This window comes from Hyla sarda, chromosome 1, assembly GCF_029499605.1.
Source record: "Hyla sarda isolate aHylSar1 chromosome 1, aHylSar1.hap1, whole genome shotgun sequence".
Taxonomy (NCBI): Eukaryota; Metazoa; Chordata; class Amphibia; order Anura; family Hylidae; genus Hyla; species Hyla sarda.
In genome coordinates, this window is record NC_079189.1 from 87316657 (window position 1) to 87332117 (window position 15461).

Sequence of the window (15461 nt, forward strand, 5' to 3'; positions counted from 1 at the left end):
GATCGTCAGCACACTGCAAGTGCATATATGACATATTTGAAGATCGGGGACGTGAATTATCGGATCATAATATCTGCTGTGGACTGAAAGTGTATGACTATAGTATATAGAGCAGTAACACAGTTCAATATAATTCATATATCCAATATTCACATATGTCTTAGCGTTTACAAAGTGCTATTGTATTCTCTGTGGGGGAGATTTATCAAAACCTGTCCAGAGGAATAGTTGCTGAGTTGCCCATAGCAACCAATCAGATCGCTTCTTTCATTCTTCAGAGTCCTTTTTTAAAAATGAAAGAAGCGATCTGATTGGTTGCTATGGGCAACTCAGCAACTTTTTCTCTTGACAGGTTTTGATAAATCTCCCCCTATATGTTTACACTAAAAAATATAAACCATCCTACAGAAAAAAGTTCAATGGAGTTAAAAAATGCAAACAAATGTAATACTTTTATTGTTAAAATAGAAAAAAGTTGGTGCCAGTCTAATGATACCGACCCAGAGAATAAAGTTATGTTATTTAAATCGCCAGTCAGTTGAGACTCCCAAATTTTCTAAATTTTAAGACCAAAAAGAAGAAAATGCTAAATTGCTGTCTTTTTTTTCATTCAAAAAATGTAATAAAAGTTAATTAATAAATGATAATTACCTAAAATAACAACTATATATATATATATATATATATATATATATATATATATATATACTTGTATGGAAAAAGGGGAATACGTTACACTGCCACTTGGTGATGTCAGCTGACACAGTGTCTATTATGACATCACCGAGTTTCATACAAGGAATCATTGGTCAGGAGCTGTATATCTCTTTGAGAGAGAAGTGATAGGAGAGAGAGCATTGCTCAATACTTTTTCGTGTGTTTTGTGCATTTTGAAAATGATTTTCCAATTATTTTTCATTGTGTGTTGGATGAGTGCTGTTAGTAGTGTTGAGCGGCATAGGCCATATTCGAATTCGCGAATATTCGCGAATATATGGATGAATATTCGTCATATATTCGCGAACATTCGCATATTCGTTTCATCCTCGTTTTATTTTCGCGTATGCGAAAATACGCGCATGCGAAATTAGCATATGTGGAAATTCGCATATGCGAAAAGTAGCATATGCTAATTTTCGCATATGCGAATTGTCGCACGCCAGTCTCACACAGTAGTATTACAGCCTTCTTTACACCACACAAGCTGGAAGCAGAGAGGGGTGATCACTGTGATGTGTACTGTGAAGAAAAAAAAAAAATATAAAAAAAAAAAAAAAAAAATATTCGTAATTACGAATATATAGCGCTATATTCGCGAAATTCGCGAATTCGCGAATATGCGATATTCGCGAATAATATTCGAATTACGAATATTCGCGAGCAACACTAGCTGTTATTAGCCGTCCTCTGCCTCCAGTTGTGGAAAATACCATCATCCCTAATTCTGGACTTGATGTGCCCACAGACACTGCCAAGGACCAGGGACTCGTGAGTAAGTATCCTCCTCCTCTATGTGTATAGTAGGAAATAAGATAAATACCTGTTTTAATAACATGATTTTGTGCTTATTAGGAATCCGGAGATCAATATCTTCGCAAATTCAAGAACTAAGCGATCGCTTCCAGTATATACCACGAAGCGTTATTATCGGCACTCCGTTCTTGATGCTGTTCCTGGCCCTGCTTTGCTGCTATAGGTATGTAATATTTCACATTAAATAAATACAGTTCACGCCCTCTCTCTATATCTAGTATAATAATAGCATTTTTTTTTTTACAGCATCTGCCTAGATCCTCCAGAGACCTGAGGAACCATCCACCTACTGAATGATCCCCCGGATATGACCTCGGCTGAGTTTTATTGACTATGATTCCCACCCGACCATGATTGGGCTTCATTCTGACTGATCTCACGGTGACGACCCCTGGCTATGTTCCTGAATTCTTTTAATAAAGAATTTTTTAAACCAATCAAATGGTTGTATTGATGTTTCTGCTTATTATGGCCTTCCTCAAAAAGTTCTATAACATATGTACTAAAAACAATGATGAACGCACCTCTTCCATCCACACTGAATAATGTCATACACAGATTTGCATATGGTTTCAACCTATTAGGCCTCTCCCTATGAGCCAGAAAGAAGAATCCTTCACAAAGTCCTTATTCTGGTAGACTCAGGCTATCCACGTGTTTAGAGATGAGCGAATCAAAGCTGCCGAATCTGAATTTGTTACGAATTTCATGAAAAATGTGATTTGCAACTAATGCGAATATCGCCATGATTCTATCACGCGAATCGCTTCTTTAAAGGGGTATTTCCATGGAAAACTTTTTTTTTTTTAAATCAACTGGTGCAAGAAAGATAAACAGATTTGTAAATTACTTCTATTAAAAAGTCTTAATCCTTCCAATCTATTTTATGGGCTGTATACTACCATACAGAGGAAATGCTTTTCTTTTTGGATTTCTCTGATGTCACCACAGTGATCTCTGCTGACCTCTGCTGTCCATTTTAGGAACTGTCCAGAGCAGCATATGTTTGCCATTGGGATTTTCTCCTGCTGTGGACATTTCCAAAACTTGTAAGCATAGGTCAACAGAGAGCACTGTGGTCATGACATCAGAGAAATCCAAAAAGAAAAGCATTTCTTCTGTAGTATATAGCCCCTAAAAAGTACTGGAAGGATTAAAAAAGTTTAGTAGACGTAATTTACAAATCTGTTTAACTTTTTGGCACCAGTTGATTTAAAAAAAAAGTTTTCCAAGGGAGTACCCCTTTAAACTCCATTTTGTGCGGTCCGGGCTCCAGGGCATCTAAAATGGCGGATCCATGTGTGAGGACATGGGGCAAGGAATTCTGGAAAGGCAGTAACAACGGTGGGTTGTTTCTACAGCAGTGTAATACAGAGAGGGGCAGAGAGCTGTGTTTTGCCTCATACATTTCAACAAACTGCCTCAACTTCATAAACCCTGGCAGAGGATGGAGAAATAGTTTTTTTGCGCAATTCTGTGTCTTTGTTCCACAACAAATGGACTGCTGGTTATACTAGTCTTTAGACGGTATAATATCCAGAAGTCAATTCCTATTAGTCTGTGAGAGAGTGCAATTTTGGGTTTAGTACACAGCTGGTTCCGCTGGTGTTGTGCAAAAATATGTTTTTTTAATCATATTGTAGTGCATTTTTCTGCCCTAATAAGTGCATACCACTTACCTACATAAAAATAGAGTACTATTTTGTACCTGTTAATCTGTCAAGGCCAAGATACTGTGAAAGTCCAGGCAAAAGTACTCACCGGCTGGTGTTTTACTCCCAAAATTTTTAAGCGTACTGTAGCGCATTTTTCTGACCTATTTAGCGCATACCACATACCTATATCTAAGTAGTGTACTATTTTTTACCTGTTAATCTGTCAAGGGCCTAGCTACTGTGAAAGGTCAGTACACACCTGTACACACCTGCTGCTGTTCTAGACAAATACTGTTTTTAGCGTAGTGAAGCATATTGTACTCCCCTCATATACGCAATAAGTATGTCAGGCAGAGAAGTGCCAGGATGTGCACAGAGGAGTGGCAGAGGCCTAAATTCATCAGGCGCAGGCAGAGGTCGCAGCACAGTAGGGCCGTGTGGCAACCAGAGTCGCACCGAGAGGTCTGAGCTCCCTGTGTCAGCTAGCAGTCGTGTCCTGACCAGCAGTGGCGTTGCTAGGGTTGGTGTCACCCGGTGCGGTAGAAAATGGTGTCACCCCCATACCTCCCCCCTCCCCCCAGTAGGTTTTTAGCCTGTTGTGACAGACACCACTGTTGTAGCGCATTGTGAGAAATTCCAGTATAATAATCAGATATACCAGTTGCCACAGAATAGGAAAGTGTTAAAGAAGTTTTCACCATTTAAATATACAGCTCCCAGAATTACTTAAAGGGGTACTCCACTGGAAAACATTTACTTTTATATCAACTGGTGCCAGAAAGTTAAACAGATTTTTAAATTACTTCTATTTAAAATCTTAATACTTACAGTACTTATAAGCTGGTGTATGCTCCACAGGAAGTTGCATAGTTCTTTCCAATCTGACCACAGTGCTATTTGCTGACACCTCTGTCCATGTCAGGAACTGTCCAGAGCAGGATAGGTTTGCTATGGGGATTTGCTCCTACTATGGACAGTTCTTGACATGGACAGAGGTGTCAGCACAGAGCACTGTGGTCAGACAGAAAAGAAATTAAAAAAGAAAATAACTTCCTGTGAATCGCTTATACAGCAGCTAATAAGTACTGGAAGGATTAAGATTTTTAAATAGAAGTAATTTACAAATCTGTTTAACTTTGTAGCAGCAGTTGATTAAAAAAATTTTTTTTCCAGTAGAGTACCCCTTTATGCAGTGGTGAGGTTATGCTGGGAGTTGTAGTTTCACTGACCATAACTGTAGAACTGACAAGCGACTACAGCTCTGATAGGACACAGAGAGGAGAATGTACAATGATATCAGTGACGTCTTCTCTATAGTCTTCCCTTATCTAATTCAGATGGTACATACCGCCTGGTCCAGCTAAAACTTCTGTCTGTAGAATGTGACGCCCAGACGTCTCCTCACTATGTCAGCGCATTCTCATCCTCTATATGAAAACAATTATTATTATAAACCTGCCAGACATTGTATCCTCTAAATATAATACTACTATACACTATACTCTTTGATTATAAACCTTCCATACACCATACCCACTGAATATAATAATACCACACACTGTACATTCTGAATATAATACCAACACATACTGTACACTCTGAATATAAATCTGCCACATACTGTACCCTCTGAATATAATACTACCATATACTGTACCCTCTGAATATAATACTACCATATACTGTACCCTCTGAATATTAATCTGCCACATACTGTACCCCTGAATATAATACTATCACATACTGTACCCCTGAATATAATACTACCACATACTGTACCCTCTGAATATAATACCAACACATACTGTACACTCTGAATATATTACTACCACCCACTGCGCCCTCTGAATATAATACTTAGAGATGAGCAAACTACAGTAAATTCAACTCGTCACAAACTTCTCGGCTCGGCAGTTGATGGCTTTTCCTGCATAAATTAGTTCAGCTTTCAGGTGCTCCCGTGGGCTGGAAAAGGTGGATATTGTCCTAGGAGACTCTTTCCTAGGAATGTATCCACCTTTTCCAGCCCACCGGAGCACCTGAAGGCTGAACTAATTTACGCAGGATAAGTCATCAACTGCTGAGCCGACAAGTTCGTGACGAATCAAATTTACTGTAAGTTCGCTCATCTCTAATAATACTACCACAAACTGCGCCCTCTGAATATAATACTACCACCCACTGCACCCTCTGAATATAATACTACCACAAACTGCGCCCTCTGAATATAATACTACCACAAACTGCGCCCTCTGAATATAATACTACCACCCACTGTGCCCTATGAATATAACACTACCACAAACTGCGCCCTCTGAATACAACGTTGCCATACAGTGCACCCTCTGAATATAATACCACAACCGCAGTAACACCCCTCAACATCCGTTAGCTGATGCTATTACCACGGGAGGGGGGTATTGGTGGTGTTGCTAGTGGATGATCGGGGTGCTACTACTGGGGGGGGGGGTGTTGCTAAAGGATGATGAGGGTGCTACTGGCCATCCCCCCTGGCAGTATCACCCCCATCATCCATCGGCAGGATCATCCTCCTGGCAGGAGCACCGCCATCATCCACCATCAGGATCTGCTGATGGAGGTGCTGCTGGGGGGGGGGGGGGTAGTTGCTGGCGGATCATGAGGGTGCTACTGCCAGGGGGGGGAGCATTAGGTAGGCAGCAGTTCCCCCACATTAGGTAGGTAGCAGTTTCCCCACATTAGGTAGCATCTTTTCCCCACATTAGGCAGCATAGATTCCCCACATTTGGTACCAGTTTCCCCACATTAGGTAGGTACCAGTTACCCCATATTAGGTATCAATTTCCCCATATTAGGTAGCACAGATTCCCCACATTAGGTAGCAGTTTCCCAACATTCGGTAGCACAGATTCCCCACATTAGCTAGCATAGACTCCCCACATTAGGTAGCATAGACTCCGCACATTAGGTATCATAGACTCCGCACATTAGGTAGCATATACTCCGCACATTAGGTAGCATAGACTCCCCACATTAGGCCGCAGGTTCCCCACAATGCTTCAAAGTCTCCCCCCACACACACACACACACACACACACACACGCACACACACACAAAAAAAACAACACATACAACACAGAGAGACACACATACAAACACACACACACAGTCAGAGAGTCACACACACACAGAGTCACACACAGAGTCACACACACACAGAGTCACACAAACACACAGTCACACACAGAGTCACACAAATACACAGAGTCACACACACACACTCAGAGAGTCACACAAACACACACACAGTCACACACACACACACACACACACACACACAGAGTCACACACACAAACATAGATAGCGACAGACAGAGAGACAGACACACACACTCACCCATCCAGCGCAGCGATCCTTCTCACCGGGCGCAATGCGAGTGACGTAACTGACGTCCCCCTGCGCGGCCATGCGGTGTGACGTCAGGCCGGCGCAGACGTGGGAGCGGAGGCCGGGCACAGTACTGGTGAAGGTGAGGGGGGGGGCGTGATGACGGACGGGCGCACTTAAACGGGGGGGGTTGCTAACGGACGGGCGCACCGCACACACAGCACAGGGGGGGGGGGTGTGCTGACTGATGGGAGGCCGGTTGGGCACAGTAGGGGGGTGTCAGTGTAGCTGGGGAGGGGGTGTGGGTGCTGCGGAGCGTCTTGGTGTCACCCCATTAGGTTGGTGTCACCCGGTGCGGGCCGCACCCCCCGCACCCGGGTCGCAACGCCACTGCTGACCAGCAACCCAGCATCCGTGATTGATCGGTTCACTCGGTCATCCACTTCATCCCAAGTGACATCCGACACCCCCCAGTCAGCAGTCGGTGGGTTCCCCAGACTCAACCTATATCACCATATGGTCTCCTCATGCTGATGCTGCCACCTGATGCTGATGCTGCCACCTGCTGCCACAGTGGCAGCTGATGCTGCCACTGTGGCAGCACAGTAGGGCCGTGTGGCAACCAGAGTCGCAGCGCGAGGTCTGAGCTCCCTGTGTCAGCTAGCAGTCGTGTCCCGACCAACAACCCAGCATCCGTGATGCTACCACCTCCAGGCACTGTCATTGTTCTGCCATACGGTTTCCTCATGCTGATGCTTCCACCTCCAGGCTCTCTAATTGTGCTGCTCTATGGTTTCCTCATTCTGATGCTGCAACCTCCAGGCTCTCTCATTGTGCTGCTCTATGGTCTCCTCATGCTAATGATATTACCTCCGGGCACTCTCATTGTTCTGCAATGGATACTGCAAAACATCATTAAGGTTCTGGTCCCCAGTTTCAGAAATTCCTCTGCATTAGACCACAAGTAAGTATTGAGGATATGCATTAGCTAAAACTAACCTTTCTTAGGATAAAATATATGGACCCAATTTTTTTTTTTATCTAACAAAAGGAAAGGTGTGCAAAAAACACCATGTGCCGCCAACACCACCAAGGATTTATGCGATGCAAAGACCTCTAAAAGGTGGAAGGGAACAACACATGGTCCATTGTAACTGGTGGGGGATAAAAACATCCCCTGTAAGGCCCTGATCTCACACTATTAATTCCCTTCTTGGCAAGTGTTACTCGTCCTAAGAAGGGCAGCCCCACACTATTTCCAATTAAAAACCATGGGAAATAGCAGTGTTTTTAAGTGGAAATAGGGAGAGGTTCCTGTGTGGGGCCATCCTTTTTAGGATGAGTAACACTTGCTAATAAGGGAATTAAAAGTGCGAGAGTAGGGCCTCACTGGGGAAGTTTTTACCCTCACCTACTACAATTGTCCATACGCTCTTCCCTTCCACCTTTTAGAGGTCTTTGCATCGCCTAAATACTTGGTGGTATTGGTGGCACATGGTGTTTTTTGCACACCTTTCCTTTTGTTAGATTTAAAAAAAAATGTGGGTCCATATATTTTATCCTAAGAATAATGTTAAAAGTTAAGATTTATGTAATGCATATCCTCAATACTTACTTGTGCACACCAACACATTGACATAAAAGACCGTTTTCTTCTGCTTACCTGCCTCAGCTACTATTCCGATCCTTCCACCCACCTGATGCCACACATCTGATGTCAAGTTCTCCTTCTTTCACCCACCTTCATCACCGGGTACAGGTATGAGCACCCACCACCCCATTCTACCATAGTGCACAGCAGCGCAGACGTGTAGAGCTGTAACTATGGTCAGGGACAATACATGACCTTTACGGCCCACTGGGTGAATGTGGTTCCGGCACAGCCACAACAGCAACTTGGACAGGTCACGCCGCTTCCAACTCCACGCTCTCAGGCTGTTGGTCCTGCGATAGTGTGCGACTCCGCCTCCTCATCCTCCACTGTGTCCCATAGTCACCCCAAGGTAAACTCTTCTGTCCAAGAAAAATGTGGAGAGACTGACCTTTGTGAAGATGAATCCGGCATGGATCAGCCAGGATTTCCACCCACCAATGCCTGATGTATCAGAGTAGATTGACTATGGTGCCACACCAACACTTCACAAATATGGATAGTGTCAAACAAATTTAAAGCGTACCCATCAGATCCAACAAAAAACATTTTTTTTAAATATATCACTCAGTACCTAATCCTGACCATGTACATCTAATTTTTATGTGTCTAGCACCTTTATTATTTTTTTATTACACTTTTAATTTAGCTCACTAGTCTGATTTTCTCTCAAATGGAGAAGGCATGGCCAAACTGTGCAGGTCTCCGCCCCCTCCCTCAGTATGCTGTTTGCTCACATCTCCCCTAGCATTAGCAAAACTACAACTCCCAGCTTGTCCTCACTGACAGTAGCTGGACACAAGCTGACAGTGGGAGGATTTTTCCTCCAGCTGTGAGCCCTGCGCTCACAGCTGTCAATCAAGGAAGTGTGTCCATGACATAGGTGATTATGCATGGAAACAGCAGGACTAGTATGTGTCCAAGCAGGCAGGGGGGCAGTTGTTTGACTGGCTTTTTCAGTATGAAATACTGAAAATTTTCTAATGAAAGCAAATGCAAAACCTATTGGTTTTGCATGCTTTACAACATATCAAAAGTTTTTGTATCTGACAGTGCCCATTTAAGGCGCTACTCCCCAGTTACAAACATTCCTTTGCATCAGACCTTTTTTCACCCACCTTTGTCACCGGATAGTGGTATTGCCAGCCACCACACCACTCTGTCACTGGGTCACTCTCAAACTGTGGCCCTCGCCGTTGGCTGTCCAGCCATGCTGGAAGATTTGCAACATCTGGAGGGCCACAGTTTGAGACCACTGATCTAAAGCAACAAATATAAAAGATGATAGAATCACTGACAACAGACTTATATAATACATCAATGAGGCAAAAAAAGTAAAAGACAAAAACTGCACAGAAAAAATTAAGCGTTACTTAGGCTGTATTCACATCACGATTTAGGGATATGGCAGACAGATGTAGCAGGAGAATTTGAAAACCGGCTGTTGCTGTACCCCTGATGGACCTATATAACTTCTTACCTGGCTACATAGCTACCGACCTGACCACCTGGATACATAGCTACCTACCTGACTACCTGCGCCGGTATTTTTTGGTCTTTGTATACTTTTGGTCTGTGTATGGTGACTGTATGGTTGTATTATCCAGTCATTGTGTGGTGGTATATATTTCCTTCTTGTATACTGGTATTATTGGTCATGGAAAATTATCTTACCTATGTTAACATGTTTCACACACACATTTTTTTTAATACATTTTGTGTGTGGGGGGCCGCAGGCTTGTGACGTCACAGTCATGCCCCGCTCGTGATGTCACAGCTATGCCCCCTCAATTCAAGTCTATGGGAGGGGGCGTGGCAGTGATGTCACAATCCTCCGAAGTTCGCTCCGTGCACTGGATGTATATGGTGATCCACAATGATTGACATAAACAAGCAGAACAATATAACCCAAATTAGTCTGGAGAATAAACATGGCCAGATCCTCAGTAATCCCTGGGCCCAAATCTTACTGTTTTGCAGATTTTCACTGTGATTTTACTATTGTCAATGACGTTTTATTGTATTGTCCTTGTAAAGGAGTGGCTGCAGCCATCTTGGTCGTGAACTCCACCCATCTGTCCAGGGCTCATATTAATAATAGCAGAGTAAAGCTGGATCCTCCATGAGAATATTTTGTAGCCTACACCCAAGTGGGGTGACTCTGTTTAGTGTAGGTTCCCATCATATAATAGATCTGATCGTCAGCACACTGCAAGTGCATATATGACATATTTGAAGATCGGGGACGTGAATTATCGGATCATAATATCTGCTGTGGACTGAAAGTGTATGACTATAGTATATAGAGCAGTAACACAGTTCAAAATAATTCATATATCCAATATTCACATATGTCTTAGCGTTTACAAAGTGCTATTGTATTCTCTGTGGGGGAGATTTATCAAAACCTGTCCAGAGGAATAGTTGCTGAGTTGCCCATAGCAACCAATCAGATCGCTTCTTTCATTCTTCAGAGTCCTTTTTTAAAAATGAAAGAAGCGATCTGATTGGTTGCTATGGGCAACTCAGCAACTTTTTCTCTTGACAGGTTTTGATAAATCTCCCCCTATATGTTTACACTAAAAAATATAAACCATCCTACAGAAAAAAGTTCAATGGAGTTAAAAAATGCAAACAAATGTAATACTTTTATTGTTAAAATAGAAAAAAGTTGGTGCCAGTCTAATGATACCGACCCAGAGAATAAAGTTATGTTATTTAAATCGCCAGTCAGTTGAGACTCCCAAATTTTCTAAATTTTAAGACCAAAAAGAAGAAAATGCTAAATTGCTGTCTTTTTTTTCATTCAAAAAATGTAATAAAAGTTAATTAATAAATGATAATTACCTAAAATAACAACTATATATATATATATATATATATATATATATATATATACTTGTATGGAAAAAGGGGAATACGTTACACTGCCACTTGGTGATGTCAGCTGACACAGTGTCTATTATGACATCACCGAGTTTCATACAAGGAATCATTGGTCAGGAGCTGTAGATCTCTTTGAGAGAGAAGTGATAGGAGAGAGAGCATTGCTCAATACTTTTTCGTGTGTTTTGTGCATTTTGAAAATGATTTTCCAATTATTTTTCATTGTGTGTTGGATGTGTGCTGTTAGTAGCCGTCCTCTGCCTCCAGTTGAGGAAAATACCATCATCCCTAATTCTGGACTTGATGTGCCCACAGACAGTGCCAAGGACCAGGGACTCGTGAGTAAGTATCCTCCTCTATGGGTATAGTAGGAAATAAGATAAATACCTGTTTTAATAACATGATTTTGTGCTTATTAGGAATCCGGAGATCAATATCTTCGCAAATTCAAGAACTAAGCGATCGCTTCCAGTATATACCACGAAGCGTTATTATCGGCACTCCGTTCTTGATGCTGTTCCTGGCCCTGCTTTGCTGCTATAGGTATGTAATATTTCACATTAAATAAATACAGTTCACACCCTCTCTCTATATCTAGTATAATAATAGCATTGTATTTTCTACAGCATCTGCCTGGATCCTCCAGAGACCTGAGGAACCATCCACCTACTGAATGATCCCCCGGATATGACCTCGGCTGAGTTTTATTGACTATGATTCCCATCCGACCATGATTGGGCTTCATTCTGACTGATCTCCCGGTGACGACCCCTGGCTATGTTCCTGAATTCTTTTAATAAAGAATTTTTTAAACCAATCAAATGGTTGTATTGATGTTTCTGCTTATTATGGCCTTCCTCAAAAAGTTCTAAAACATATGTACTAAAAACAATGATGAACGCACCTCTTCCATCCACACTGAATAATGTCATACACAGATTTGCATATGGTTTCAACCTATTAGGCCTCTCCCTATGAGCCAGAAAGAAGAATCCTTCACAAAGTCCTTATTCTGGTAGACTCAGGCTATCCACATGTTTAGAGATGAGCGAATCAAAGCTGCCGAATCTGAATTTGTTACGAATTTCATGAAAAATGTGATTTGCAACTAATGCGAATATCGCCATGATTCTATCACGCGAATCGCTTCTTTAAAGGGGTATTTCCATGGAAAACTTTTTTTTTTTTAAATCAACTGGTGCAAGAAAGATAAACAGATTTGTAAATTACTTCTATTAAAAAATCTTAATCCTTCCAATCTATTTTATGGGCTGTATACTACCATACAGAGGAAATGCTTTTCTTTTTGGATTTCTCTGATGTCACCACAGTGATCTCTGCTGACCTCTGCTGTCCATTTTAGGAACTGTCCAGAGCAGCATATGTTTGCCATTGGGATTTTCTCCTGCTGTGGACAGTTCCAAAACTTGTAAGCATAGGTCAACAGAGAGCACTGTGGTCATGACATCAGAGAAATCCAAAAAGAAAAGCATTTCTTCTGTAGTATATAGTCCCTAAAAAGTACTGGAAGGATTAAAAAAGTTTAGTAGACGTAATTTACAAATCTGTTTAACTTTTTGGCACCAGTTGATTTAAAAAAAAAGTTTTCCAAGGGAGTACCCCTTTAAACTCCATTTTGTGCGGTCCGGGCTCCAGGGCATCTAAAATGGCGGATCCATGTGTGAGGACATGGGGCAAGGAATTCTGGAAAGGCAGTAACAACGGTGGGTTGTTTCTACAGCAGTGTAATACAGAGAGGGGCAGAGAGCTGTGTGTTGCCTCATACATTTCAACAAACTGCCTCAACTTCATAAACCCTGGCAGAGGATGGAGAAATAGTTTTTTTGCGCAATTCTGTGTCTTTGTTCCACAACAAATGGATTGCTGGTTATACTAGTCTTTAGACGGTATAATATCCAGAAGTCAATTCCTATTAGTCTGTGAGAGAGTGCAATTTTGGGTTTAGTACACAGCTGGTTCCGCTGGTGTTGTGCAAAAATATGTTTTTTTAATCATATTGTAGTGCATTTTTCTGCCCTAATAAGTGCATACCACTTAAGTACATAAAAATAGAGTACTATTTTGTACCTGTTAATCTGTCAAGGCCAAGATACTGTGAAAGTCCAGGCAAAAGTACTCACCGGCTGGTGTTTTACTCCCAAAATTTTTAAGCGTACTGTAGCGCATTTTTCTGACCTATTTAGCGCATACCACATACCTATATCTAAGTAGTGTACTATTTTTTACCTGTTAATCTGTCAAGGGCCTAGCTACTGTGAAAGGTCAGTCAATAGTACACACCTGCTGCTGTTCTAGACAAATACTGTTTTTAGCGTAATGAAGCATATTGTGCTCCCCTCATATACGCAATAAGTATGTCAGGCAGAGAAGTGCCAGGATGTGCACAGAGGAGTGGCAGAGGCCTAAATTCATCAAGCACAGGCAGAGGTCGCAGCACAGTAGGGCCGTGTGGCAACCAGAGTCGCAGCGAGAGGTCTGAGCTCCCTGTGTCAGCTAGCAGTCGTGTCCTGACCAGCAGTGGCGTTGCTAGGGTTGGTGTCACCCGGTGCGGTAGAAAATGGTGTCACCCCCATACCTCCCCCCTCCCCCCAGTAAGTTTTTAGCCTGTTGTGACAGACACCACTGTTGTAGCGCATTGTGAGAAATTCCAGTATAATAATCAGATATACCAGTTGCCACAGAATAGGAAAGTGTTAAAGAAGTTTTCACCATTTAAATATACAGCTCCCAGAATTACTTAAAGGGGTACTCCACTGGAAAACGTTTACTTTTATATCAACTGGTGCCAGAAAGTTAAACAGATTTTTAAATTACTTCTATTTAAAATCTTAATACTTACAGTACTTATAAGCTGGTGTATGCTCCACAGGAAGTTGCATAGTTCTTTCCAATCTGACCACAGTGCTATTTGCTGACACCTCTGTCCATGTCAGGAACTGTCCAGAGCAGGATAGGTTTGCTATGGGGATTTGCTCCTACTATGGACAGTTCTTGACATGGACAGAGGTGTCAGCACAGAGCACTGTGGTCAGACAGAAAAGAAATTAAAAAAGAAAATAACTTCCTGTGAATCGCTTATACAGCAGCTAATAAGTACTGGAAGGATTAAGATTTTTAAATAGAAGTAATTTACAAATCTGTTTAACTTTGTAGCACCAGTTGATTAAAAAAATTTTTTTTCCAGTAGAGTACCCCTTTATGCAGTGGTGAGGTTATGCTGGGAGTTGTAGTTTCACTGACCATAACTGTAGAACTGACAAGCGACTACAGCTCTGATAGGACACAGAGAGGAGAATGTACAATGATATCAGTGACGTCTTCTCTATAGTCTTCCCTTATCTAATTCAGATGGTACATACCGCCTGGTCCAGCTAAAACTTCTGTCTGTAGAATGTGACGCCCAGACGTCTCCTCACTATGTCAGCGCATTCTCATCCTCTATATGAAAACAATTATTATTATAAACCTGCCAGACATTGTATCCTCTAAATATAATACTACTATACACTATACTCTTTGATTATAAACCTTCCATACACCATACCCACTGAATATAATAATACCACACACTGTACATTCTGAATATAATACCAACACATACTGTACACTCTGAATATAAATCTGCCACATACTGTACCCCTGAATATAATACTATCACATACTGTACCCTCTGAATATAATACTACCATATACTGTACCCTCTGAATATAATACTACCATATACTGTACCCTCTGAATATTAATCTGCCACATACTGTACCCCTGAATATAATACTATCACATACTGTACCCCTGAATATAATACTATCACATACTGTACCCTCTGAATATAATACCAACACATACTGTACACTCTGAATATATTACTACCACCCACTGCGCCCTCTGAATATAATACTTAGAGATGAGCAAACTACAGTAAATTCAACTCGTCACAAACTTCTCGGCTCGGCAGTTGATGGCTTTTCCTGCATAAATTAGTTCAGCTTTCAGGTGCTCCCGTGGGCTGGAAAAGGTGGATATTGTCCTAGGAGACTCTTTCCTAGGAATGTATCCACCTTTTCCAGCCCACCGGAGCACCTGAAGGCTGAACTAATTTACGCAGGATAAGTCATCAACTGCTGAGCCGACAAGTTTGTGACGAATCAAATTTACTGTAAGTTCGCTCATCTCTAATAATACTACCACAAACTGCGCCCTCTGAATATAATACTACCACCCACTGCACCCTCTGAATATAATACTACCACAAACTGCGCCCTCTGAATATAATACTACCACAAACTGCGCCCTCTGAATATAATACTACCACCCACTGTGCCCTATGAATATAACACTACCACAAACT

General features: G+C 41.8%; 1 long non-coding RNA gene across 1 annotated transcript; it reads left to right on the forward strand.

Annotated features, from left to right (window-relative positions):
- The first annotated feature begins 1449 nt into the window (after window positions 1–1449).
- On the forward strand, window positions 1450–1965 carry LOC130301758 (uncharacterized). The gene is made up of 3 exons (XR_008852116.1): window positions 1450–1492; window positions 1573–1696; window positions 1780–1965. It is a non-coding gene; the product is annotated as an uncharacterized LOC130301758 (long non-coding RNA).
- The last annotated feature ends 13496 nt before the right edge of the window (window positions 1966–15461 follow it).